The sequence below is a fragment of the Sciurus carolinensis genome, unplaced genomic scaffold, assembly GCF_902686445.1.
Source record: "Sciurus carolinensis unplaced genomic scaffold, mSciCar1.2, whole genome shotgun sequence".
NCBI classification, from domain to species: Eukaryota; Metazoa; Chordata; class Mammalia; order Rodentia; family Sciuridae; genus Sciurus; species Sciurus carolinensis.
In genome coordinates this window covers 117831-143841 of record NW_025920221.1, presented here as the reverse complement: position 1 = coordinate 143841, position 26011 = coordinate 117831, and the positions used below count along the sequence as shown (strand labels likewise).

Genomic DNA, 26011 nt, shown 5'->3' with positions numbered 1-26011 from the left:
TCATCAAGGATTTTATTTCATCTTCAAATCTGAAGGTTAGTTTTGCTGGGTATAGGTTTCTTGGTTGGCAATCATGTTCTCTCAGAGCTTGAAATATGTTTTTCCAGTCCCTTCTAGCTTTTAGAGTCTGGGTTGAGAAGTCGGCTGCTATCTGTATTGGTCTCCCCCTGTATGTAATCTGATGCTTTTCTCTCACAGCCTTCAAAATCCTATCTTTATTTTGAATGTTTTGCATTTTCATTATAATGTATCTTGGTGTGGATCTTTTGTGATTTTGTGCATTTGGTGTTCTGTAAGCCTCTTTTATTTGATTTTCCATTTCATTCTTGAGGTTTGGGAAATTTTCTGATAATATTTCATTGAATAGTTTGTTCATTCCTTTGGTTTGTATCTCTGTGCCTTCCTCAATCCCAATAATTCTTAAATTTGGTCTTTTCATGATATCCCATAGTTCTTGGAGATTCTATTCATGATTTCTTACCATCTTCTCTGTTTGGGCAACTTTATTTTCAAGATTTAATATTTTGTCTTCATTGTCTGAGTTTTTGTCTTCCAAGTGGTCTAGTCTTTTGGTGATGCTTTTCATTGAGTTTTTTATTTGGTTTATTGTTTCCCTCATTTCAACCATTTCTGTTTGGTTTTTTCTTTTTTCTTTTTTTTTTGAGAATCCATGTCTTTGATGAAATGATCTTTTGTTTCCTGCAGTTGCTCTTTCAGCTTATTGATATTATCATTCATTGCCTGCATTTGCTCTCTTATCTCATCTTTTGCTTCACGAATCATCTTAATCATGTATAATCTGAAGTTCTTTTCTGACATTTCTTCTAACATACTGTCATTGAATTCTATTAATATAGAATCTGGATTTATTTGGATCATTTTCTTCCCTTGTTTTTTTCTTGTTGTTCAGGTATCTTCCCCTCTAGTAGTGCAGATCTGGGGTGTTGCAGATTTCCTCCTGTAGGCTTATAGTGGTCCTTTAGGTTTCAAAAACCTTTTCTTTAAGGGGAGATCAATATTAGCAGTGACCAATTCAGACACTATGCTATCCTAGACCAAATAGCCCCTATGAGGACAATAACAATATTGTCATAATAAAGAGAATGAGTTCTAATATTATCTTCAGTAAAACAAACAGATTTGCAATAAGGTCTTCAGTTTCTAATGGAGGACAAAGTGGATGCAGTGGGATGTAGAATATGGGTTTTAATGGGATAAGAAAAGAATATGCAGAAGTTGTAGATAATAGAAAGTTTGAGCGTGTAATCAAAAGAAATTGGATGTTAGCATGCAAAAAAGGGAGAAAAGACTCTGAGGGAATGGTAAACAAAAGGAAAAGAGAGCAAAAAAAGTAAAGAAATAAAAACTTAAAATTTTTTAATAAGGAGAAAAAAGATAATCTGCAGTATAACAGTCATGTAGTAATGAAACCTTCCAGTCTTCAGTAGCCTGATACATGAGAGGTATCTGACAATGAACTTCAAGTCTCCAGCAGGCATCACAGGATGGGATTTTCCTCACCTAAAGATCGGAGCTACGGCTTCCAGGATTATCCAAGATGACCACTCTGGTTTCCAAATGTGTTGGCAAATGGGGAGTTGCAGCTTGGGGTGTGGATGTGGTCACCTGGAGGTCCTGGAGGTGGGTGCAATTGGTCAGACAGGGGTCCTGGAGGTTGGGTATGTTTGGTGAGTTTGTGGGATCCTGGAGGCCAGTGCAATCATTCAGTCTGGGGTCCCAGTGATAGGGCACAGTCAGTTGGTCTGGGGGTTTTGGCAGCAGGGAGCATTCAGTTGATGTGAGGGCCCCAGAGGCAGGCACTGATGGTCGGGCTGAGGGTTTCTGGAGATGGGGCTCAGTCAGTCTGACCAGGGGTCCTATGGGACCTGGCTGTTGTCTCAAAATGAGGGCAGCCATGTGTAATCAAACCTGCAGGTACTGTAAGAGTGAATTTCCAGGCAACAGCAGGCAACTGGTGCTCTACAGGTGGTTGTCGATCAGTTTGCTGACTGTTGTTGGATGATCAGGAGGTGAATCTCATGTGTTGGTTGATGGATAGGTGTAAGGCAGGCAGTGGACAGATGAGAGGCAGGCAAATGGTGGATGATAGATGCTTGACAGTGAGCAATCTGCACTTAAAAAAAGGTGTTGATATGCTGGCAGATTGCAATTGATCACAGCAGACAAATGGGGTAAGCAGAAGGGGATTGATAAGCAGCAGAAAATGCCTCACCAAGAAACAGATATCCTTTGCTTTAAACTGGAGTTACAGAGTGACAAGGCACATAGTCACCATCTATTCCACCATGTTTGATCACCCAGATTTATTTATTTCATTTCAGTGATAGTAGTTATTATACTATGTCTAAGTAAAACATTTCCTTTTTCTCTCACTATGTCTTACTAAAACCTCCCCCACTCCCCTTTGGTATGCTAGATTCCCCAAAGACCCTGTTTTTTTTCACCTATGGAGCTTGCTTCAAGCTGTTCACTCACCCAGTAGTGCCTCTCCCACATTTCCACCACTGAACACCTCCTTATCATCCCATATGGTCAGCTATCCCTATTCTGAGAAAATAGTCCCTTCAGCTGATTTCCCTGAACCACATTATCTCCAGTTGGAAGAGACTTGGACAGTTGTCTATTCCAACTCCTCTCATATGCTTGAGTACTGATGGCAAAACTTCCCTACTCAGTGACCCATCCTCCATGATTCCATTGACTCAGGGACTTGGTTACCACCACCTGAGGCAGCTTGCTTCATTTATGATCAGCTCAGATTGAATGCCATTTCCTAATCAAGTCTGGCTCAGCCTCCCAGTAGGTTGTACCAGTGGTCCTGACTTGGTCCCTTGTCACTTTTCAGGTACTCCCATCTTTATCTGTACTCAGAATGATCCTTTTAAGAATATATGGTGTTCCTCTGCTCATATATGCCATGGCTTCCCCCTCTTACTCAGAGTGCTTCTTGCAGGTTGCAGGTGGGTCCTGGAAACGCCTTAGTCTCTCATCCTGTGGTCCAGGTGTTTTCTTCTTTACAGTTACTGATGAATTTCTAATTTTCTGTTTAGAACCTGTGAAGAAGGCAAGGAAAGAAATAGGTGACTGCTGTTGCACTGGTTGCCATTGATCCAGAGGTTTGCCAGTGGACCTCAGATTTCTACAGGCTGCCTGGGCCTGAGCCAGGACATGAGCACACAGAATATGAGGAAGGGGAGCTGTGCCTGTTCCCCATTGCTCACTTTTGGTCAGCACACCCACATTCAGCTCATCAAAGGTTAGGAGCTGTGGTTTTGTATTCACAGTCATCAGAAAAAGAATGACATGAATTACAACACCCAACTTTTCAGATCTGAGAATGTTTGACATGCCAAGTGTCATGAGGAATCAGACTTGTGCTTAGAGGTAGGCCAGAAAAGTAGAAGCAAATTACATTTGCAGAAAGGTGTGCTACCAAATCAGGTCTGCAGAGCAATCACACCTGGGTGGGCAGTCCACATGCTTTTATCCCTAATGCAACTCTGACCTTTGACCTGATGAAACAAATTCATGGGTACAATTTATGCATTTTGCTATAATTGAGTTATAATTGAGATTCTTCATTTCTGTCTAAAATTTACTTAAAAATAGAATTTAGTCCTTCTGATAACCATTAATATATAATGGTAGGATCATTGGTTTAGAAGAGCACTTGAATTTGGTTTGCTGGGGACATAATAATTTAATATTGCCAGATGTATTACCTCAACACATCAAAGGCACTAGACTGTGTTGGCATTGAGCCCTTCTCCAGTATGTATTAGTCAGTTTGGAAAATCAATATACCCTCCCTTTTTTTCTTTTAATTGGGAAAAAGAACTACAGTGGGAGCTTTACCCTAACATTTTGTGCTACATTATCTTATGGAACCAGATTTTTAGCACCAGCTTACTTGGTAGCATGTAGTCTCAGACCAGGATTATTGCCCAAGTCCAAGGATGTTAAAAGTTCTTTCATATCCAGCTTTTTATGCTGTTGTAACATGACTGCTTCAACTCTTTCCATCTGAATGATGTATAAGGCTAACTTGTACTCTAGGTTGTGTACCCCTTATGCAAAATGTTTGGGACTAGAAGTATTAGAGTTTTCCAAATATTTGCATATATACAATGAGATACCTCATTGTAGTCAATTCACAACATGAAACATGTATATTTCATATACATGAAGCTTAATATTTAGGAAGGGGTGCATTCTTTTTTTCCTTTATTGTTGTGTTTTCTGCAGTTCTGAGTCTTGAAATGAGGACCTTGCACATGCTAGGAAATCACTCTGCCACTGAGTTACATCCCCAGCATCTGATGAAATCTCATGCAGTATTTGTATACACCTTCTTTTTTCTGGTACTGGGGATAGAACCCAGGGGCACTTACCTACTCGGTCACATCCCCAGCTCCTTGAACTTTTTACATTATATTTAGAGACAGGGTTTTGCTAAGTTGAATAGGGCCTCACTCAATTGGCTGGACTTAAACTCCCAATTCTCCTGCCTTGGCCTCCTGAGCTGCTGGGATTACAGGCATCTTCCACCACACTGTGCACACCTTCTTTTTCACTGTGACCCATCACATGAGGGGGCATGTGGAATTTTCCTCTTATGTGATATTGGCACTCAAAAAATGGCAGATTTTTGAATATTTCAGTTTTTCTTCATTAGGAATGGTCAAACTGCATAACATACTCCAGTGAGGAACATCTATTTGAAAACTTATATTGATATACACTTGATTCACTTTCACTTGTCTATAGACATCTCAATCCAAACCTTTAACTTCACAGTCTGTATGCTACATAATTTTCAACTATTTCTCTTATATTAATATATGAATGAATGCCCTAAAAGACATTTGATACTTGTATAATTGGGTGTTAGATTTGATTATGCTAAAGCATACATTTTTACAGATCAAATACAGAGTTTCACATCAAAACCATCTGCACTGTCAAAAATTTCACTTTCTTGGAGACCAAATTGCAAAAGCTCCCCAACTATGGGCTATCTCCCTACCGAGAATTTCTGGCATTGAATGTAAAATGTACACGTTGGGATGATTGTGGGACTGTTTTAAATAATAACTGTTCTATGTTTTTTTACTTACCAAAACAATCATTTAACATTTATTGAGTACTTCTTATGGACACTTGTTAGGTATCATGGCATAATACTGATGACTATTCTGTGAACATAAGTATTCATGTGCAATTCCCATTTTACTCATGGGAAAACTTCCTAAGTCTGACCATCAAATAATTGGTTGAGGCAGAATTCAAGCTGAGACTCTATGACTGCAAAGCTTGCATTCTTAATCAGTATACCATCCGGTTTCTCCATTGATGTTTCTTGTGAGCTTCATTCATTCACTAAATACCTCATTAGACCACATAGTAAGGAGTAAGGATACCATGTAATATGCAGCCTCACTTTCTTTCCTCAGAGATATTATAGTAAAATGGAAAGGTCAGAAAATCAAAATGATAATGTGAAAATAGTAAAATAAAATAAAAAATGACCAAGTTTTTCAGGCCCCTCAAAAATGAGGAGTCTGTTTTAAAAATATTAGCAAAATAAGCATTAGGAAGTTTATGATTCATGGAAAAATATATTTGCATATTTTAATAGTATATTTTACTCAGTATGATGTTGAGACATTTTTTACATTTCCTAAGTCCCAGGAAAATCACGGATTTCCTCTACCTGTGTTTCTCTTGCTCTTCACTTTTGCTTAAATGCCATTCCCACAGGATACATTTCCTCTCAGGACTAGAGTAAACACCTCCTGTATGCTATTTGAGTTTTCCCATGTTTACCACATGTCAGTCTTATGATTTCCTGTGATGATAAAAAATTGAACCATCGTTAAGTTCCATGTCTTATGGAACTCCCTAGCCTCAGCACATTTCCTGGTGCTCATGAATATGTCAGACAAATGAATGAGTTACACACAAACTACAATTAATGGTTCATTAATTCCACAAGACTAGCCAGGATATAGATGGGAAGCTGACCTGCCAGGAAGTCCCTAAGTTCTCCCTTGTCAGAACCAGGAACTTGAGAGAGTGGCCAGGATGTCACAGCAGGCTTAAGTGGGACCCTTGTTGCCTATGGCCCAGAAAGACCCACAGGGGAGACAAAGCAAGAGCAATCTTCTCCGATTTCTGGAATCTCCAGACCCTTGAATCCAAAGTTGACAGATGCCAGGCTGTTCTACTTTGAATGTCATAGTTGTCAAATGCTTTGCCATCACTTCACAGCAGCATTGTTAACAGAGTTCTTCAGGGAGAAGATACAAAACCAGAGTAGCAGGACTTGAGTGGAAGGGGTTGTTGGGATAGTCAGTGGAAGTGACTTTCTGGAAGGTGAACTCTGTCCTAATTCCTGAAGAGTATTGCAGAAAACAGAACAACCAGGAGTGTTGAACATTTGGTTTGTCTTTTTCATTTTTTCTGTACCTCATATTGAACCAAGGTGTGGCTTAGCAACTAAGCCATATCCTTTTCCTTTTGTATATTTCTATTTACAGACAGGGTCTGGCTAATTTGCCTAGGGCCTGAATAATTTGCTGAGGCTGATTTTGAACTCAAGATTCTCCTGCCTCAGACTTCCCTGTCCCTGAGGTTACAGATGAAAGCCTTTACTCCATCTGGGTCTTTCATTTTGGCCAGATATCTGATGGTCAGTATGTTCATTAGGAAGTGGCCAGGAGAAGGGAGAGTGGGTTGTAAATGAATTGCTTGTGGTTGTGAAAGGCTGGGGGATAGGGTTTGAATTCACCCAACAGTCTTCTTAAATAATAATAATCTGAGAATGTAATTTATACCAACTGTTCCAGCCTTTCCTCTTGCCCCATGCCACTGTAGATCACTGAGGGGTTTCTGAAGCCAGAATTAAGGACAGGTAGTTAGTGTAGAAATAGGAAATAGGGGATCGGGCCAAATTGAGGAAATGAAGCCATGAAGCCTTCTGCCTCTGGAAGTTGGAGACTTCCCCTGGAAGAATGGAATGTCAAGGATCTCCAGAGCCCATTGATTACCAAATTTACCTGCCTTTATCAAGGACTGCAAGCATGGAACTGCTAATTAATGCTCCCTGGGCCCTTATCTGCCTGAATCACCTTGGCCCTCCCCCTGTCCATGGCTTATCACTTAAAGCAAAAACAGGCCTAGTCACATAGGCAGTAAGGAGAGATAATGGGTGAAAGATCTAGAGAACAAGAGACTTTAACCTATAAAAGATGTAGGGTGCGCTCACTTCTCAGGATTTTAGACCATCAGCCATGGCCCCCTTCTTTCTGCTGGGAGAAGTCTGTATTATTACCTTTTAATAAGACCTGCTTAATATGCTTGTCTTGCGTGCTTCTCTAGTGTTCAATCTTCAACATTAGAAGGAGCAGAACTCATCACTGGTGAATGGCAGTATCATTTCTATGGTCATAGTTCAGCCACAACCCTTTTGTTGTTGACTAAGATGGCCTAAATGTTTCTATAATGACACACCCCAGGACCGCTGATCTTGACAGGTTACTAAAGCATTTGTCAGTATTGCTTTCAAATAAGGAAGTATAAATTGTTGAGAAAGTAATTTGTTTTGTGTAATGATGGTTTTCTTCCAAAGCTTTCCACAGAGGTCAGACTGGAAGAGAATCCAATCATCTGCCATTTGGATTGTCTACAGATATTCCAGCTCATCAGTGCTTATCAACCTTTTTTCCTCTGTTGAATCATGTCAGTAGAATGTTGTTGGAAAAGCAGCAGGCTTAAAATGGAAGCATCATTACAGTTAGTGTTCTTAGTAAGAAGCTGGGGTAGGAGTTCTCACTGCTTCCCCAGCTACCTTGTCTATTTATAGAAGGCCCCCCTGGGCATGGGACCACCATCAATAAGTGTTAGGCATCTGAATTCACATGAATAGCTGATGTGGTATGTTAACCAACCTATTCTTGAAGAAGCTATTATCATGAAATTCAAAGGAGTACCTGCAGTAGGCTTTGGTAAGTAGTAGCCTTGTAGGACAGGTTCCCTGTCTGCCTGTTAATGAAGTGGGCTGGTACAAGTGGGCAGTGATGGGAGTCAACCCCAATGTGAACTGCAAGTGTAGAGGTGATGACAGAAGAGAGCTATTCCTTGGCACTGCATTTCCTTCTTTTGTGTTTAGCATCAAGAAGATTTTATTTTTCTTTGTTGAAATGAGTGAAAAGGTTTTGAAAAAAATCTTAGTTTCTTTTGATATACTTTAAATACCAGGTATTTAAGAACCTGGATTTTGTGTATGGTGGTACTACTAGTCACAATTCTTATGAAACCATTTCATAGACCCTTTGTGCTTTTGATGGATGTTTACCAGCCATGCTCTGTAGACTTAGGCATAGTAGGCTCTTTTCTCTCCTTATACATGGTTTTGTGGACATTTGATCAAGCTTCTTATTTTCATGGTTTAACATGTTGATTTACAGTAAGCTTCAGTTCTTGAGAAATCTGTTGTGCTTCTTTGGGTTGGACCTGTGGTTGTGAAGCTCAGAGAGGTTCTGGGATCTGTGTTGGTTCACAACAGATTGAAGTAATTTCTTCCATTCTGCTCCTCTTTGGAATTCTACTTTCATTCTCAGCTCTTAAGGGCCACTTTTTCATGTTCCTCTCTGGGGTTTCAGGCCCCGGAGATTTTGTGCACTTCCACATGACAAATTCAATTCCCAGGCAGAACAACATGAGAAAAGAAAAGCAGAAACTTGGAATGGAGCTTTCTCTCACAGTCTTGAGATAACAGTAGTCTCTGCCAGTACCTTTGCCTGGAAGGAGAGACCATTCCTCTGCCACTGTTGGGGCTGCAGAACAATTTTGTGAGAAGAAGAAAACAAAACAAATGGGGGTGATATTTCCTGGTGCACATGAATATATGTCAGACAAATGAAAGAGTTATCTACACACTGCAGTTAATGCTTAATTAATTCCTCAATACTGGCCAGGATGTGGATGGGAAGCTGACCTACCAGGAAATCTGGAACTCTCTATGTTCTACTTTGCCAGAACTGGGAGCTTGAGAGCTTTTGATTCAGTGGAGATGGAATGTACTCAGTCCTAGAGCTAACAGTAGAGTCAGGTGTCTACCCTCATCAGACATACTTTAGGAAAGGATGTATACCCTGAGCTACCTAAAATTTACTTAAATAACCAAAACAACCCTTTCACAAATAAGCATTCTACTTCTCCAAACTATTGTAGCAGAAACATTTCCACATTCACTTGAAAAAAGCTGTGTAAGTTATTTACAAAAACCAAACCATTTTACTACTAATATGATGTTCATAAATCTATTATTTCCTAAAACAAGTAATATATACCTTTTTAAGATTGGCAGGAAAAGAAATAATAAAGTCCTGTTTTTTCTCCTTCCATTTTTAGGGGAGGATACCTTATCTTTTTCTGAAAGTGCAAAATGTATATATATAGAGAGAAGAAGCTACAATTTAGAGTTCATGTAAATTTGCCTTAAATTGCTGCCTTTTACAGAGACTCAGAAAGTGTCATTAAAAGATAGGCCTTTTCTTTTTGTAAATAGTTAAAATGAAAGAATAATTATACATGTTTGGTAAGTACAAAGAATGATTTTGAGCAGGTTGTGAACAAATGATGTATTAACAAATCATTTATCTGAACTGCACAGATGATGAAACTATGTTCAGTATACTTAACTCATCCCTTAAAGACCAAGGTGCTGCCATGGGTTTTATCCTGAAGACAGGGACATTGATTCAGGGACTTGATAACATCTCCAGGGTTAAGAAAGTTGGATTATGAGCACTTATTCATAATCCCTCAATAATTTCCTGCCTGGGAACTAGAACTTGAGGGCTTTTCTCATTTTAAATATTGTTTTCAGTTTATGAGCATCAAAAGTTATACAGTGGGAACTACATTTTCCCTAAAGTGAGTTAGGTTTTCTTCCTCTACCCAATGCAATTTTATCTGAAGGCTCTAGCTAACTCCTCCCTTCAGTACCATCTCCATTCTGAATGTTAAAAAGCAAATCTGTAGTCACTGTCTGATAAGCCATCCAGAGCCTTAGAAGAAAGAGGTACATCTACTTTTATCTCAAGAAACTCTATCCCTTGAGCCTTCTTCTAGGAGCTAGTCAGGAATGAGAGATTTCTTTGTGAGATGACTAAGACCAAAAAATTTGTAAAGAGTCATGTGTGAAATCACATCCTTTCCTTACTGATATCAGCTCAGAAGTAGGTAGAGGCTTTCTGTCCAGAGCATGTCTAACTGTAGCAGGAACCTTAATGTGATGATGGGAAATATAATTCTTTTCCCTGTAGTCCACCTGGCAAGCAGGACCCTAGATTTAAAATAATGGTATGTACATGGCACCTGTATGTTGAGTTAACACATGCTGTTTTTCCTAGAAGCAGTCTTGGGGCAACACAAATGGAAAACTTACAAAATGTTGCTGTAGCCAAGTCAGGGAGAAACTAGAGGATCTGTCCTGGCACCTATTTCTCTAATAGAGTTTATTTCCTTTAACTTGTCCAAGTTGACCTGTGAACCAGTGCAGTCCAGTACTGTTAAACTTGGAGATGCTTGTTTTTTGTTCACACAGCATTCAGCTTGGTGTTTGCTAACCTTAAATTTTTTTCTAGAAGTATTAATTTTCAGTTGAAGCAAGACAATATCTTTTCTAATGAATGTGTCTTCTTGTCATTATTGCTCGTGTTTTACCCATTAAAAATGTATTTCTTTAACATTTCCCTCGCACATTCATGTTATTTCACTTCCATTGAAAGGTTAAAATATAGTTAAAATTAGCCTGACACTGTAGGAAACTTGAAGATAATTTCTTATTCTTTGGACTGCTTTCCATGCCCTCTTCCATTTTCATATATACAGGCTTATACTTGTTGTAAAAACCAAGTAAAGTGCTAGCAATAAATTGAATTATGCTGCTATGTTTTATACATTTATAAATAGTATGTCTTCACTTGGAAGGCATTTTTGGGGGAGGAGGTATACTGGGGATTGATGGCAGGGGCACTTGACCACTGGGACACATCCCCAGCCCTATTTTGTATTTTCTTTGGACACAGGGTCTCACTGATTGCATAGTGCCTCATCATTGCTGAGACTGACATAGAACTTGTAATCCTCCTGCCTCAGTCTCCTGAGCCACTGGGATTAAAGTTGTGTGCCACTGCACCCAGCTGGAAGGTATTTTGTGAGTAACTGATTTATATGTAATATACTTGAGGGCAAGGTAGCTTGTCTTTTTTAGTTTCAGGCTCTTATTTATAGCCATATACTTAAGGACACCTTAACTCTTATAGTATGTTCTTTTCTTGTTCATTCAGTCGCTATATTCATGGGAAACTAATTTTTTTTCAGAATCTTTTCTGTTCTTCCCACCTCAATCTTGCCTGCCAGCATCATCCATGAGCTGAGTACAGTGCAATCCCTTTCCCTGCCTGGTCTTCCAGGGGCACCCATCCTTCATGCAGGTCTGTGATACCCTTGTCATCCTGCATGAGAAACTACCATAGTTTCCCAGGTAGAGATAGGCATCTCAACTTCCTTTGTTAGAATCCAGGAGACTCTCCAGCTTACAAGCCCTGTCACTTCATGTTAATTTTGGGTTTACATCTGTATGCCATCCTCACTCACCCAGCCTGTGCCTTGTGTTGAGCTACAATTGAGTGTCACCTGCCACATTCTCAGCTCTGTGAGAAAGAATGACTTTCATTTTAAATTATTTTTCCTCTTTACTGTGGCAGCTCTTACTGCTTCACTTCTTATTTTCCCAAAGCACTCTACTTGGTCTTTCTAATCTAATGCTTTACATATATATATTTGTATATTTCTGGCATAATGCTGACCTAAAGAACCTTCCCCAAGTCTGAGAGGCAAACAGGTGATGTAGAAAGCAAAGACACAAAGGAATAAGGTGACTGGCTTCAAGATGATTCCAGAGTACCTGGAACTCAAGATTGGTACTGAGGCAACAATGCTGTGCAGTGGACACCCTTCCCCTGCTGCTGGCTGTTTAACATTCTGCTGTAGTTTCCTTTCTTTGCAGTTTCTGGATATAACCCCTACCAGCCCCCTTTCTGGTCCTACAGTTACTGTTGAGGATTTTGACTATGATGGATTCATACTTGAAATGATCTTTTAGTTGATTTGTAGTGACAGTTTTTTTTTTTTTTTTTTTTTTTTTTGCTGCACAACTCATTGGCTTGCTTACCAATATCAACAGATATGCTTTCTTTCATAACCAAACCAGAAAATATATGGATTTCCTGAGAATTTATAGAACATGTATTTTTATATGAACCTAACCTATTTTGATTTCTCATATTAATAAATATAAATCTACTTTGTTGTAGTGGAGCTATACTGGTCACAGATAAGCAATTTTAGTTCTTTTTAGTGAGAGAATTCAAGATTTTCATGACTCCATTTGATATTTATTTATTTCATATCAGTGATAGTAGCTATTATACTATGTCTAAATAAAACATTTCCTTTTTCTCTCACTATGTCTTACTAAAGCCTCCCCCCACTCCCCAGGTTCAAAAGAGAAAAAAATCTGCTTTGATTTGTCTGTTTATGGATTCCATCTTTCTTTGAAAGCAAGAGCTGACAGATGGTGGGCATGAAGCAGTGTTCTAGTGAAGTCTCAGTCTTTAGGCATCTGCATGGTTGAAAGCACCAAGGATAAGGAGCAACGAAGTGAGGAAGGAGTGAACATCTGCCTCTGAATTGTTGGGTCGTGATCAAGGTCGATAGGGTAAATGAGCCATTCATGATGAGTACGAAGAGTGAAATAGTAGCCACGTTCACTTCATATGGAATTGGCTGAGCTGTGGCTCATGGGGCTCCGATTAGAGCATATTTGGAGTTTGCAGCTCATTTTGATCATAGAATCACACAGACCGCTGGACTTGATGTTGTGAGGATGCAGAGGACACCTGTATTTATGTCATCAACCATTGTGATGTGGGCAGAGGAAGTCACATTGTCATTGCTAGTGTAAGGGCTAGGGTTGGCGCAATGAGGAACAGGGCGACAGAAGATGTGATGTGTTTAAGAGGTTCTTTGGTAAATAGTTTCATGGTGTCAGCAAATAGTTGGAGTAAGCTGTATGGTGCCCTTTCCAAGTTGCACAAAACCTAATATTTTTCATTCTACTAGAGTTAGAAATGCTATAGCTACCATAACAGGGATGATTAAGAGGAGGAGATTGATTAAGAACATGTACATATTAAGAAGAGGAGTTGAACCTGATGGTAAGGTTTCAAATCTTATGCAATTGCCAGGCTCTGCCACCTTTATAAACGCTGTTCTGGGAAGAGGAGCTTTAATGAATAATTAAATTAAGTTTGCTTCATTTATTTTTTCTAAGGTGTGAGTACTTCATGGGCCTTATTTCTCTTGTTCTATTGTACTGGGGGAAATATTGAAATAAATGGAAACTGACCTGGATTTCTCTGGTCTGAACTCAGATCATGTAGGACTTCAGTCATTGAACAGATGAATGGTTGGCAGCGGTTACCCCGCTCAGGAGTTGCTGACCCAGCATCAAGCTCGGCGACCCTACTGTCAGTATGGACTTGGGTAGGAGTGCTCTGCTATCCCTAGGGCAACTTGTTCTGTTGATCAATAAGCTTGGGTCAGTTAAGGAGCAGGGGTTTTGACAGGTTGTGTCTAGACTATAATCACTCAGAGGTTGTCTTGTACTCCGAGGTCACCCCAACCAAAATCTGAAGTCTAAGGGGTGGGTCTATTATTTCCCATGGAGAGTGAGTATTAGATGTTAGGCTGGATAGATTTAAGCTCCATAGGGTCTTCTTGTCTTATTATATAATTTCCGCCTCTTCATGGGAAGGTCAATTTCACTGATTAAAAGTAAGAGACAGTTTAACCCTCTTTAGGTCATTCATACAAGTCCCTATTTAAGGAACAAATGATTATGCTACCTTTTCATGGTCAGGATACCGTGGCCATTAAATGTGTGCCACTGGGCAGGTGGTGCCTCTAATACTGGTAATGCTAGAGGTGATGTTTTTGGTAAACAGGTGGGGTTAATGTTTGCTAAGTTCCTTTTACTTTTTTAAATCTTTCCCTGTGTGCATGCTGGTGTTGGATTAACAGTTTGAATAATAAGGCTTTAAGCTTTGTATAAAATTATACATTTGTTAACTTTCAGTGAGTTATTCAGTCTGATATAAACTTATGCAGGGAGAATTTTATTCTTGTTCCTTATATTAACATTATTGCATCTATAAATTTATAGAATAGTCCAGTTGTGGTACTAGGAGGTTATAATTAGGTATTGAGATTAGGTTGGGTGTAATTATTATGTTAAACTTGAACGCTTTTTAAATTGCTGGCTGTTTTTAAGCCAACTATGAGGAATGGGTAGTTTACTCTCTAAGTAAGGCTGTTTTCTTTATCTAAAGAGCTGTGCCACTTTAGAGTAGTGATTAAATTTACATTAGGATTAATAATGCTTTGGGTAAATTTAAGGTTGAACTGGTTTCTTATTGTTGGGGTGAGAATTTACAATCTATGAAAGGTGAAGTTAGAGTGATCTATGGCATAATGGATCAGAATCCACTGACTGCAGATCAGCATAATCCCATGTTTAACTTCACACATGCACAGATGATTCCACATAAACATAGTTACAATTGGTGGGGGGTGTGGATGAGAACACACATATAACCTTCTTTGCATGCTCAATTCAGTGTATATGCAATGGGCATATTCAGCTGCGAGATAAAAGATTTTAATATCACTCTTTAGATGCTCTAGTATAGATTCTATAATAGAACTAAAGTACACAGGACAACTATTATATTAGTTTTGGATGCTGTAATATGAGTATTATATTACTATTAATAGCTAAGAGCAGATATTTCATTAGTTTGGGATACTTTAGCATGATTATTACTTTTTTAAAGACAATAGTGTATCTATTATATTTGTTTTGGATACTATAGCATGCATATTCTACTAATGTCCAAGGTCCATGGAAGCTATTGTATCAATTTTAAATGCTATACTATGAATAATATATAGTATTAAAACCTCAGGGCAGTTATTAAGTTGGCTGTACTTATTATAGTATGGATATTACATCAATATTAAAGAACAGAGAGCAGTTATGATATCCATTTTATATGTTATTATGAGGATAACCAATTAGTATTAAAAACCAGAAGTCAACAATCATGTCACATTTAGAAGATCAACTATATATATCATATTAGTATTAAAGTCAATGTGGTAGTTAATACAGTAATTCTAATAGTATCTCATGGATATCATATTAGTTTAATGACCACAATGCAGATATTTTATTAGTTTAAGGTGGTATTATATGAATATCATGATGATATTAAAGGCTACAGAGCACCTGCTTATTAGTTTTAAATGTTATATTAAGACTATTAAGTGAATATTAAAATTCATCTGGAAGTTATTATATCAGTTCCAGAGTTTATGAAAAAGCTCTTATAGTAATATTAAAGGTCACAGGAATGTATTTCATTTGTTTTAGAGGCCAAAATATGAATGTCTGATTAGAATGAAAAGGTATAGGGGAGTTATTATATTAGTTTTAGATGATAAGCTAGGGATAACACATTAGATTTAAAGGGTACAGTACAGCTACTATATCCACACTGAATAATTTGGACACTATATTAGTATTCAAGTCCTCTGGCTCTGATATCCATTTCTAATGTTATAATAGACAAATAATATTAATATTTAAGAGCACAGAACTGTTCTTTTATCAGTTTTTCATGCCATTGTGTGAATATATCAGTAGAAAGAAAGAGGACACAGGACACCTATCCTATTAGCTTTAGAGGCCACAGTATGCATATTTTATTAATATTGAGGCCTGCAGAGAAGCTATTATATGAGTTTTAGATGTCCACTATGGATATTATTAACATACTAAACAGCACAGTAAATGTATTACCTTGGTTTAACATGGTATAGTAAGAATATTACTTTAGCATTAAAGACCACCTGGCAGTTATTAGTTTTAAAGGGCACAACATGTTTATCATATTCATATTAATGGCACAGATCAGGCAGCTCTTCTGTTAGGTTTAGATATTATAGGATGATAGCATATTGGTTTGAACAGCCACAGGGTAGCAATTACAGCAGTCTATATGTGATAGTATGGATACAGTATCAGTATTGAAAGAGCACCATACAGTATTTATATTAGTTTCAGAGGCCACATTTTTAATATTAATGTGAAACTATTATAATAATTTTGGATGCAAAATTATTGATAATATTTTCATGTTAAAGGCCATAGGGCATCTATTGCTAAAGTATGGATATTATGTTAAAAAATTGAAGGCCACAGAGCACATTGAAGGTATTATGTGAGTGTCTGCACTCAAGTGTTAGGGTATTATGTGAGTGTCAGAGGCCACATGAGTGTATCATATGAGTCTCAGAGGCCACATGGAGGATATTATGTGTGCGTGTCAGAGACCACAGGAAGCATATTATGTTAGTGTCAGAGGTCACAGTGTAAATTCTATGTGTCAGTATTCACATTGAGGGTCTTACATGAGTGTCAGAATCCAAAGTGAGGGTATTATGTGAGTGTCAGAGGTCACATTTAGGTTATGATGTGAGTTTCAGAGGTCAAAGTAATGGTATTATATGAGTGTCAGAGGCCACAAGGAGGGTATTATGTGATTGTCAAGGTAGTAGTGAGGGTATTTATAAGAGTCAGAGGCCACGTGAATATAGTATGTGATTTTCAAGGGCAACAGTGAGTATATATGTGAGTGCAGAGACCACAGTGAGGATATTATATGCACATCAGAGGCCATATCAGATATTTTATGTGAATGTCAGAGACCCAGTGAGGATATTATGTGAGATTTATATGCCACAGTGACGGCATTATGTGAGTCACATTGTGGGTATTATGTTAGTGTCTCAGTTCACACTAAGGGTATTTTGTGAGTGACAGAGATAATAGCATAATATAAGAATGTCAAAGCCTGCTCTGATGATATTATTTGAGTGTCAGAGGCCAGAGTGAGACTACTTTGTGAGGATCAAAGGACATATTGAGGATATTATGTAATTATCAGAGATTACAGTGAAGATATTATGTGAGATTGTCAATACTACATTGAGGATATGTGAATGTCAGAGCCCACAATAATGGTATTATGTGAGTGTCAGAGGCTAGGGTGAGTATATTATATGAGTTTCAGAAGCCAAGTGAGGATAGTATGTGAGTGTCAGCTGTCACAATGAGGATATTATGTGATTGTCAGAGGTCACAGTTAGGATATTCTGTCAATCACAGGGACCACACTAGGTATTATTTGAGTATAAAAGGCAGATGTGAGGACATTTTGTCAAATTCAAGGACCAGATTGAGGATATTATGTGTCACCAGTCACAGTGAGGGTATTAAGTGTGTCAGATCAAGTGAGGATACTATGTGAGTGTCATGTGCCACAGTGAGGATAATTGATAAGTGTCAGAGGTCACAGTGAGTATATTCTGTGAATGTCAAATATCAGGTGAGGATATTATATAATTGTCAGGGGTTAATTGAAGATATTATGTCTGTGTCAGAAGTCAGAGTGAGAGTATATGAGTTACATGGTCACAGTGAGGGTATTATGTGAGTCTCATAGATCACAATGATGATATTGTATCAGCGTTAGAGGCCAAGTGAGGATATTTTTGAATATCAGAGGTCACAGTAAGGATATTACATGAGTGTGAGAGGTCACAGTGATGATATTGTGTGTCAGAGGCCAAGTGAGGATATTATGTAACTGTCAGTCAGTGGGGATATTCAGTGAGTGTCACATGCCATAGTGAGGTATAAGGTGAGTATCAGAGGTTCCAATGAGGATCCTATATGAGTGTCTGAGGCCTCTATGAAGATACTATGTGTGTGTCAAAGGCCACATTGAGGACAAAATATATCAGAGGCTACAGTAAGGATATTATGTCAGGATCAGGGATCAGAGTGAGTTTATTATGTGAATTTAGCAGCCACACTGAGTATTTTATGTGAGTGACAGACCATGTGATGGTATTATGTGGGTATCAGTGGCCACAGTGTGGGTAATGTGTATCAGCAGTTACAGAGAGTTATTCAGAGTAAGAATATTATGGGAGTGTCAGAGGCCAAGTGAGGATGTTATATGAGTGTCACAAGCCACAGTTAAGGTATTATGTGAGTTTCAGGGGTCACATTGAGGATACGATGTGAGTTTCAGAGACCACAGTGAGGATATTGTATCAGTTTCAGAAGTCACAGTGAGGTTATAATGTGACTATCAGAGGTCAAACTGAGTGTAATGTGTCAGAGGCCACAGTGAGGTTAGTATGTGAGTGTCAGAGGTCACAGTGAGGGTATTATATCAGTATCAGTGACAAAGTGAGGTTATTATGTGAGCATCAGAAGTAACAATAAGTGCATTATGTGATTGTCAGTGGTCACAATTAGGATATAATCTATCAGAGGCCACAATAAATGCTTTATGTCAGTGTTAAAGATGACAGTGAAATTGTTATTTGAATATCAGGAGCCACAGTGGGTATATTATGTGAGTGACAGGCCAAGTGAAGAGAGTATGTGAATGTTAGAGACAACACTGAGTTTATTATATGAACATCAGTAATCAAGTAATATTGTGTGTCAGAGGCCAAAGTTAGGATATTATGTGAGCCACAAAAATGTTATTAAATGAATGTAAGAGAACAAGTGAGGAATAATGTCAGGATCAGAGAACACAGTAAGGGTCATTGAGTATATTACATTAGTGTCACACGCCATGCTGAGGGTATTATAATAGTGTCTGGGGTCAAAGTGAGTATGTTAGTTTCAGAGACCAGGTTAAAATATTATGTAGTGTCAGCCCAGAGGAAGGGTTTTATATAAGTGTCAGAGGTCCCATTGAGGATATGATAGGAGTGTCAGAGGCCACAGGAGGATATTATGTGAGTGTCATAGGCCATAGTGAGGACACTATGTGAGTGTCAGAGACAGCAGTGAGAGTATAATGTGCATGTCATAAGTCCCACTGAAGATATTATATAAAATTTAGAGGCCACAGTGAGGATTTTGAGTGTCAGATGCCAATTGAGATAGTATGTTAGTTTCAGAAGTAAGAGTGAGGGTATTATGTGAGTGTCAGTGGCCACACTATAGTACTATGTAAGTGTCTATGATCATCCCAAGGGTATTCTATGAATTTCAGAGGCCACTTTTAGGGTCACAGTGAGATTATTATGTGAGTGGCAGAAGTCTCATTGAGAATATTAGTTTGTTGTCACAGGCCAAAATAGGGTATAATGTGAATGTCTGAGGCCTCACCAATAAGTGAGGTTATTATGTGAGTGTCAGTAGTCACAATGAGGGTATGATGTGTTAGAGGCCACAGTGAGCCTATTATGTGAGTGACACAGACCAAATGAGGATATTATGAGAGTGAGATTGAACACATTGAGGGAAATTTGTCAACATCAGGGGCCGTAGTGTGGATATTATATGACTGTCACAGGAAATGTGAGAGTAGCTTGGTAGTGTCTCAGGACAAGTGAGGATATTATGTGAACATCAGAGGCCATATTAAATTTATTATTTGAATATCAGTGATCAAGTGAGGATATTGTGTAACCATCAGAGGCAACAGCAAGAGCATTCTGTGAGATTCAGAGGCCAAAGTTAGGATATTTTTTGTCAGAGGCCTTATAAAGGTTATTAAATGAAAGTAAGAGGAAAAGAGAAGATATTATGTAGTATGAAAGCCCACTGAAATGTATTATGTGAGTTATTATGTGAATGCCAGAGGTCACAGTGAGCGCATTATGTGAATCTTAGAGGCCAAAGAAGAGTGCTATGTGACTGTCAGAGAACAAGTGTGGGTATTATGTGAGTGTCAGAGTCCACAATGAGGGTATTATGTCAGTGTCAGAGCCCACCATGAGGGTATTATGTGAGAGTCAGAGGACACCGAAATGTATTATGTGAGTGTCAGAGAACAAGTGTTGATAGCATATGAGTGTCAGAAGCCACAGTGAGGATATGATTTCAGTGTCAGAGGCCACAATGTTGGTATTATGTCTCAGAGTCCACAGGAGGGTATTATGTGTCAGAAGTCCCAGTGAGGATATTATGTGAATGTCAGAGGGCACTCTGAAGTTATTCTGTGACTTTCAGAAGTTACAGTGAGGGTACTATATGAATGTCACAGGCTATGTGAGGATATTCTATAACTATCAGAGTCACAGTGAGAATATTTTGTGAATATCAGAGACCACTTGGAAGATTTTATGTGGCTGTTAGGATATTATGTGACTATCAAAATGACAGTAAGAATATTCTGTGTCACATGTGATAGTGAGGTATAAGGTGAGTATCAGAGTCCCTATTTTGTGAATGTCAGAGGCTTCCCTAAAAACATTTTTTGTCAAAAGTCACAGTGAGAATAGTATTAGAGTGTGAGAGGTAACACTGAGGATATTATGTCAGTGTCAGAGGCCAAATGAGGAAATTTTATGAATGCCGGAGGCCAAAGTGAGGGTATGAGGTAATAGAGGTCTCATTGAGAGTTTGACTGTAAAAGGTCACAATGAGGATGTTATGTTAGTGTCAGAAGCCATGTGAGGATATTTTTTGACTATCAGGCCCACAGGGAGGATATTATGTGATTGTCACATGCCATAGTGAGGGTATTAGGTGAGATTCAGAGTCACCAGTGAGGATGCAATGAAAGTGTCTGTACCCACCTCAGGGTATTTTTTGAGTGTCAGAGATCACAGGGAAGAAATGATATGATTGTCAGAGGTCGCACTGAGGGTATTATGTCAGTGACACAGGCCTTGTGGGACTATTAGGTAAGTGACAAACATTACAGTGAGGTTATTATGTGAATGACAGAGGTCACATTAAGGGTATTATTTCAGTGTCACAGGCCACAATAGAGTATTGTGTGTCAGAGGCCACAGTGAGATTATTATATGAGTGTCAGAGGTCATAGGGAGTAGGTTATGTGAGTGTCATAGAGCACAGTCAGGGTATTAAGTAAGTGCAGAGGTCACAGTGAGTGTACTATGTGAGTGTCAGAAGACATGTGGGGATATGATGTGACTGTCAGGGTCATAGGATGTTCTGTTAGTCTCACATGCCATAGTGAGGTATAAGGTGAGTATCAGTGGCCCCAGTGAGGATATTATGTGAACTTCAGTGGCCTCTGTGAAGATATTTTGTGAGTGTCAGAGGCCACAGTGGGGATATGATGTCAGAGTCAGTGGTCATATTGAGAATATTATATAAATGTAATAGCCCAACTCAGTATATTATGTTAGTGTCAGAGGCCAAGTTAAAATATTATTTAGTGTCAAAGTCCTCAGAGTTCCAGAGTCCACAATGAAGGTATTATGTGAGAGTCAGAGACCACTGGAATATGTGAGTGTCAGACCACAGTGAGGGCATTATAGGTATCATAGTTCACAGGGGGGTATTATGTGAGCATCAGAAGTCATAATGAGGATATTATGTCAATGTCAGAGGTCAAGTGAGAATATTTTTGAATGTCAGAGGCCACAGTGAGGGTGTATTGTAAGTGTCAGAGGTCAATGTGAGGATATTATGTGAGTTTCAGGTGCCATGTGAGGACAATGCATAACAGAGTCACAGTGAGGATATTTGGTGTGTGTTACATGCCATAGTGAGGTATAAGGTGAGTATCAGAGGCACCAGTGAGAATGTTATGTATCTGAGGTCTCTCTGAAGATATGTGAGTGTCAGAGGACACATTGAGGGTATCATGTGAGTGTCAGAGGTCACAATGAGGATTACATGCCAATGAAAGAGGCCATGGTGTGGTTATTTTGTGAATGTCAGCAGTCATCCTGAAAGTTTTATGTGAGTGACAGAGGCCATATGAGGATATTACGTGAGTGTCAGGGGCCACAGTGAGGAACTTTGAAAATATTAAAGCAACAAGAGAGGATTTTATCTCTGAGTCAGAGACCACAGTGAGGATATTATGATTATGCCTGAAGTAACACTGAGGGTATTATGTGAGTGACAGTAGTCACAGGAAGGATATGTTTTCAGTCACCATGAAGGCATTATGTGACTCTAAGAGTCCACATTGAGAGCATTATGTGAGTGTCAGAAGCCACAAAGATAGTATTATATAAGTATCAGAGGTCACAGTGAATGGATTATGTGAGTGTCAGAAACCACGGGGTTTTACATGACTGTTAGAGGCCACAGTGGGGATGTGATTTCAATTAGTGACCATACTGTGAGTATTTTATAAATGTAATAGGCTAAATTAGTATATTATGATAATGTCAGAGGCCAAGTTCAAATATTATGTAGTGTCAGACAATCATGTTGGTAATATGTGACTGTCAGAGCCCACAGTGAGGGTGTAATATCAGTTTTAGAACCCACCATGAGGTATTACATCAGTGTCAGAGGCAAGTGTGAGGGTATCATGTGAGAGTCAGAGGTCGCCATAATGTATTATGTGAATAAAGGGCCAAGTGTGGAGACTATGTGTCAGAGACTACAATGAGAGTATTATGTTAATATCAGAGACCACAATGTTGGTATTTTGTGAGTGTCAGATACCACAGAAGTGTATTATATGAGTATCAGGGGTTACACTGAGGGCATTATATGCATGATAGAAGCCCCAGTGAAGATATTATGTGTTAGAGGCCATAGAGGTATATTATGTGAGTATCAAGGGTTACAATGAGGAGGTTATATGCATGATAGAGGCCCCAGTGAGGATATTACGTGAGTGTAAGAGGCCAAGTTAGAATATTTTGTGATTACCAGAGGCCCTAGTGAGGATATTATATGATTACCAGAGGCACCAGTGAGAATATTATGTGAATGACAAGGACAGAGTGAGTGCTATATGAGTGTCAGATCCCACAGAACAGAATTATGTGAGTGTTGGAGGCCACAGTGTGTGTATTATTTGGGTATCAGTGGTCAGAATAAGGATATTATATCAGTGTTAAGGGCAAATGAGGATGTTTTGAGTGTCATAGTCCACAGTGAGGGGAATATGTGACTGTCAGAGGCCACAACAAGGAATTATGAGATCACAATGAAGATATTATATCAGTGTCAGAGGCCAAGTGAGGATATCAGGTGAGAGTCACAGGCCAATAAAGTTATTATGTGAGTGTCATAGGTCACAGTGAAGGCACTCAGTGAGTGTCAGAGACCAATTGAGGGTCACAGGTCAAGTGAGGATGTTAAATCTCATGCCTCTTATCCCAGGGACTCAGGGGACTGAGGGAGGAGTTTATCAGGTTAAAGCCAGCCTCAACAAATGAGGAAGATGGTAAATGGATGGAGTTGGAGAATATCATGCTAACTAAAATAAGCCAATCCCAAAAAACCAAAGGTCACATGATTTCTCTGATAAGTGATTGATGATATGTAATGGAGGTGTTTTACGCCACCTGCAATTCCCCTCAGTGCTTGACAAGGATTTCACTGAGTAATAAAGGCATTTGCAAAGTCTCATTGTATTGGGAATTCAGTTGAGGACTTTCCTTCCTTGCTTGTTTAATATCTGTAGGTTTACTCTTAATATTTTATGTGTTTTCCCTGAAAGCAGTGGTCTTAACAGAACCAGGGTTAAAACATAAAAAAAACAGACTTCTAATGGAACAGTGATTTCAGATTTAATCATTTGTAAAGAAACTTTGAGTAACCAAGAATGTTATGAGAAAGTACAAAAGTAGATTCTAGCTGCCGAACCCCTGTTGACTACTCTCAGATGACCTGAAGTATGTAGGCAATTAACTCCAACCCCATCAGGAATGATTAGCAGGAACAGAAGAAATAAAGGAAATAGAGTTCCTACAGTTAAAACACCTTATAACAATACTTATTTAATTAATGGAAAGCCTTGACATCCTTACAGAGGGATGCCTCTTAAGCCCCTGGATTTAGACACTTCTTTATCTCCCATGGGATATTTAGATGTAAAATCAGGACATGTTATAATCTGGTTTGAAAGTATACATACAAGAGTGCAAGATATTCTATTTCTTAAAGATTAGGATTTACTAAATGCTGTAAATATTATTGGCCATTTATCTCCCAGAGAAAAAGTTCCTCAATGTTAAGTTCACACAGTAGAAGATGATGTCATATTATTGTTAGCCTAAACTGTCTAGCACTTATTAACCATAGCAGTAGCCACAAAACTGACATTTACTCAACCCTGCTGAACTTTCTTTAACTTTTATGATTAGTTAAGCAATATTGATATGTCTTATTGTTTAGTTTTAAGTATCACAAGTAAACAATTACTAAAAATAACTAGAATACTTCATTGCTTGGTCTAGTAATGATTATACAAGATATTTTTGTTATTTTTCCTTGTGATCTTTTCCTGTTCTGGAAAAACATGTGTAACTGTCTACCTTTTAATGTATAAAAAGCTGGCTGGGAAAAATAAAATTTAGAACTTAGCATCCATTCCTTGAGTTTGTGTTGCTTTGTTCTCCACTTCGCTGATGCTTACTCCATCACCTGTGACCACTGCCACCCCTGTTAAGGCTGGACCCCGGCAGAGGTGGGGGGTGGTAAGGGAATAATGGAAGAAGAATGGATATTGTAGGGGGAAATGAGGGGTAAATGAGGGGTGGGGAAGGGGTGGGGGAAGGAAAGATAATAGAATGAGACAAACATCATTACCCTATGTATGACTCTTTACAACCAGAGAAACAGTAGTTGTACTCTGTGCACAATGAAGCAACATCAAAAAAAAATACTTATGTTATTAAGTAATTTTTCTAACATACTCTTACACAATTGGGAATGACATATATTCAATTACACGATTAAAATATGTAATTTCAAACTTTCTTATGTGGGTACATAAACTGCTGTAGATAGTGCTCATAGAGAAGTAGTTCTGACAATAAAAAACAAAATATGTGAAGACATTTTCACTGCTCTTCTGCCTTCAGAAAAGCAAAACTGAGTGTTTGAAGACTGACCTCAAAACTTATCTCTATGTAATCAAATCAAATCAGAGTGAAATAGGCAAAAGATTTGATATTAATACATTTTATTTAAGATTTTACTGAATATGAATAGTTACTTTGTAAAAATTCCTCTCATATGTGTGTTTTAAATTGACTTTGAAAGAGATAATGTTACTTTCCCTAAATTTTATGTGGCCCATATAAGAAGGTAATATAAAATTAAGATTCCTAGCTGGGCATGGTGGCTTGCTCCTGTAATCCAGCTGTTGTTTCAGGAGGCTGAGGCAGGAAGATCGTGAGTTCAAAGCCAGCCTCAGCAACTTAGCAAGACCCTAAGTAATTCAGTGACACCCTGTCTCTAAAGAAAATACAAAAAAGGGCTGGGGATGTGGCTCAGTGGTTGAGTGTCCCTGGATTCATTCCCAGTTCAAATAAAAAATTCTAATAATGCCAGGTTCTTAACTTTGCTAGAGAGATTCAACTCAAGGGCACTTAAGGAGAGAAGATTCCCCTGAGGGGCATGCGTAGATGAATTTCTACCAGGTGTATTTAAAACCAATTGAATGACTCAAGAATCCCTTCAGAATGTTTGGGAAATTACAAATGTGTTTAATGTGACTATGATCCCCAATTTCTTTCTGTAAAGTGACTCAACAGTAGTTTGTACTATTGTTAGTGTCAATCACACAACATTGTTTTTCTTTTATGAGTTTTAGAATATACAGCCAGGGGAACAGGGTGCAGTTCCATGGTAGAGCTTATGCTTAGCACCCATGAAATTTTGGTTCAATCCCAAGTAATAACAACAATTAGAATACCAAAATGAATATGCATTTGCATATAGATAAAAACAGAATCTCTTGTAGAAGGAATGTAAGTGGAATTGATTTCTCAACATTTACTTCATTTCAATTTCAGTGAAAAATTATGAGGG

General features: G+C 38.5%; 1 pseudogene; it reads right to left on the bottom strand.

Annotated features, from left to right (window-relative positions):
* Nucleotides 1–2952: 2952 nt before the first annotated feature.
* The window catches only part of LOC124975188 (chromodomain-helicase-DNA-binding protein 1-like), a 118315-nt pseudogene continuing 95256 nt past the window's right edge, over nucleotides 2953–26011 (bottom strand).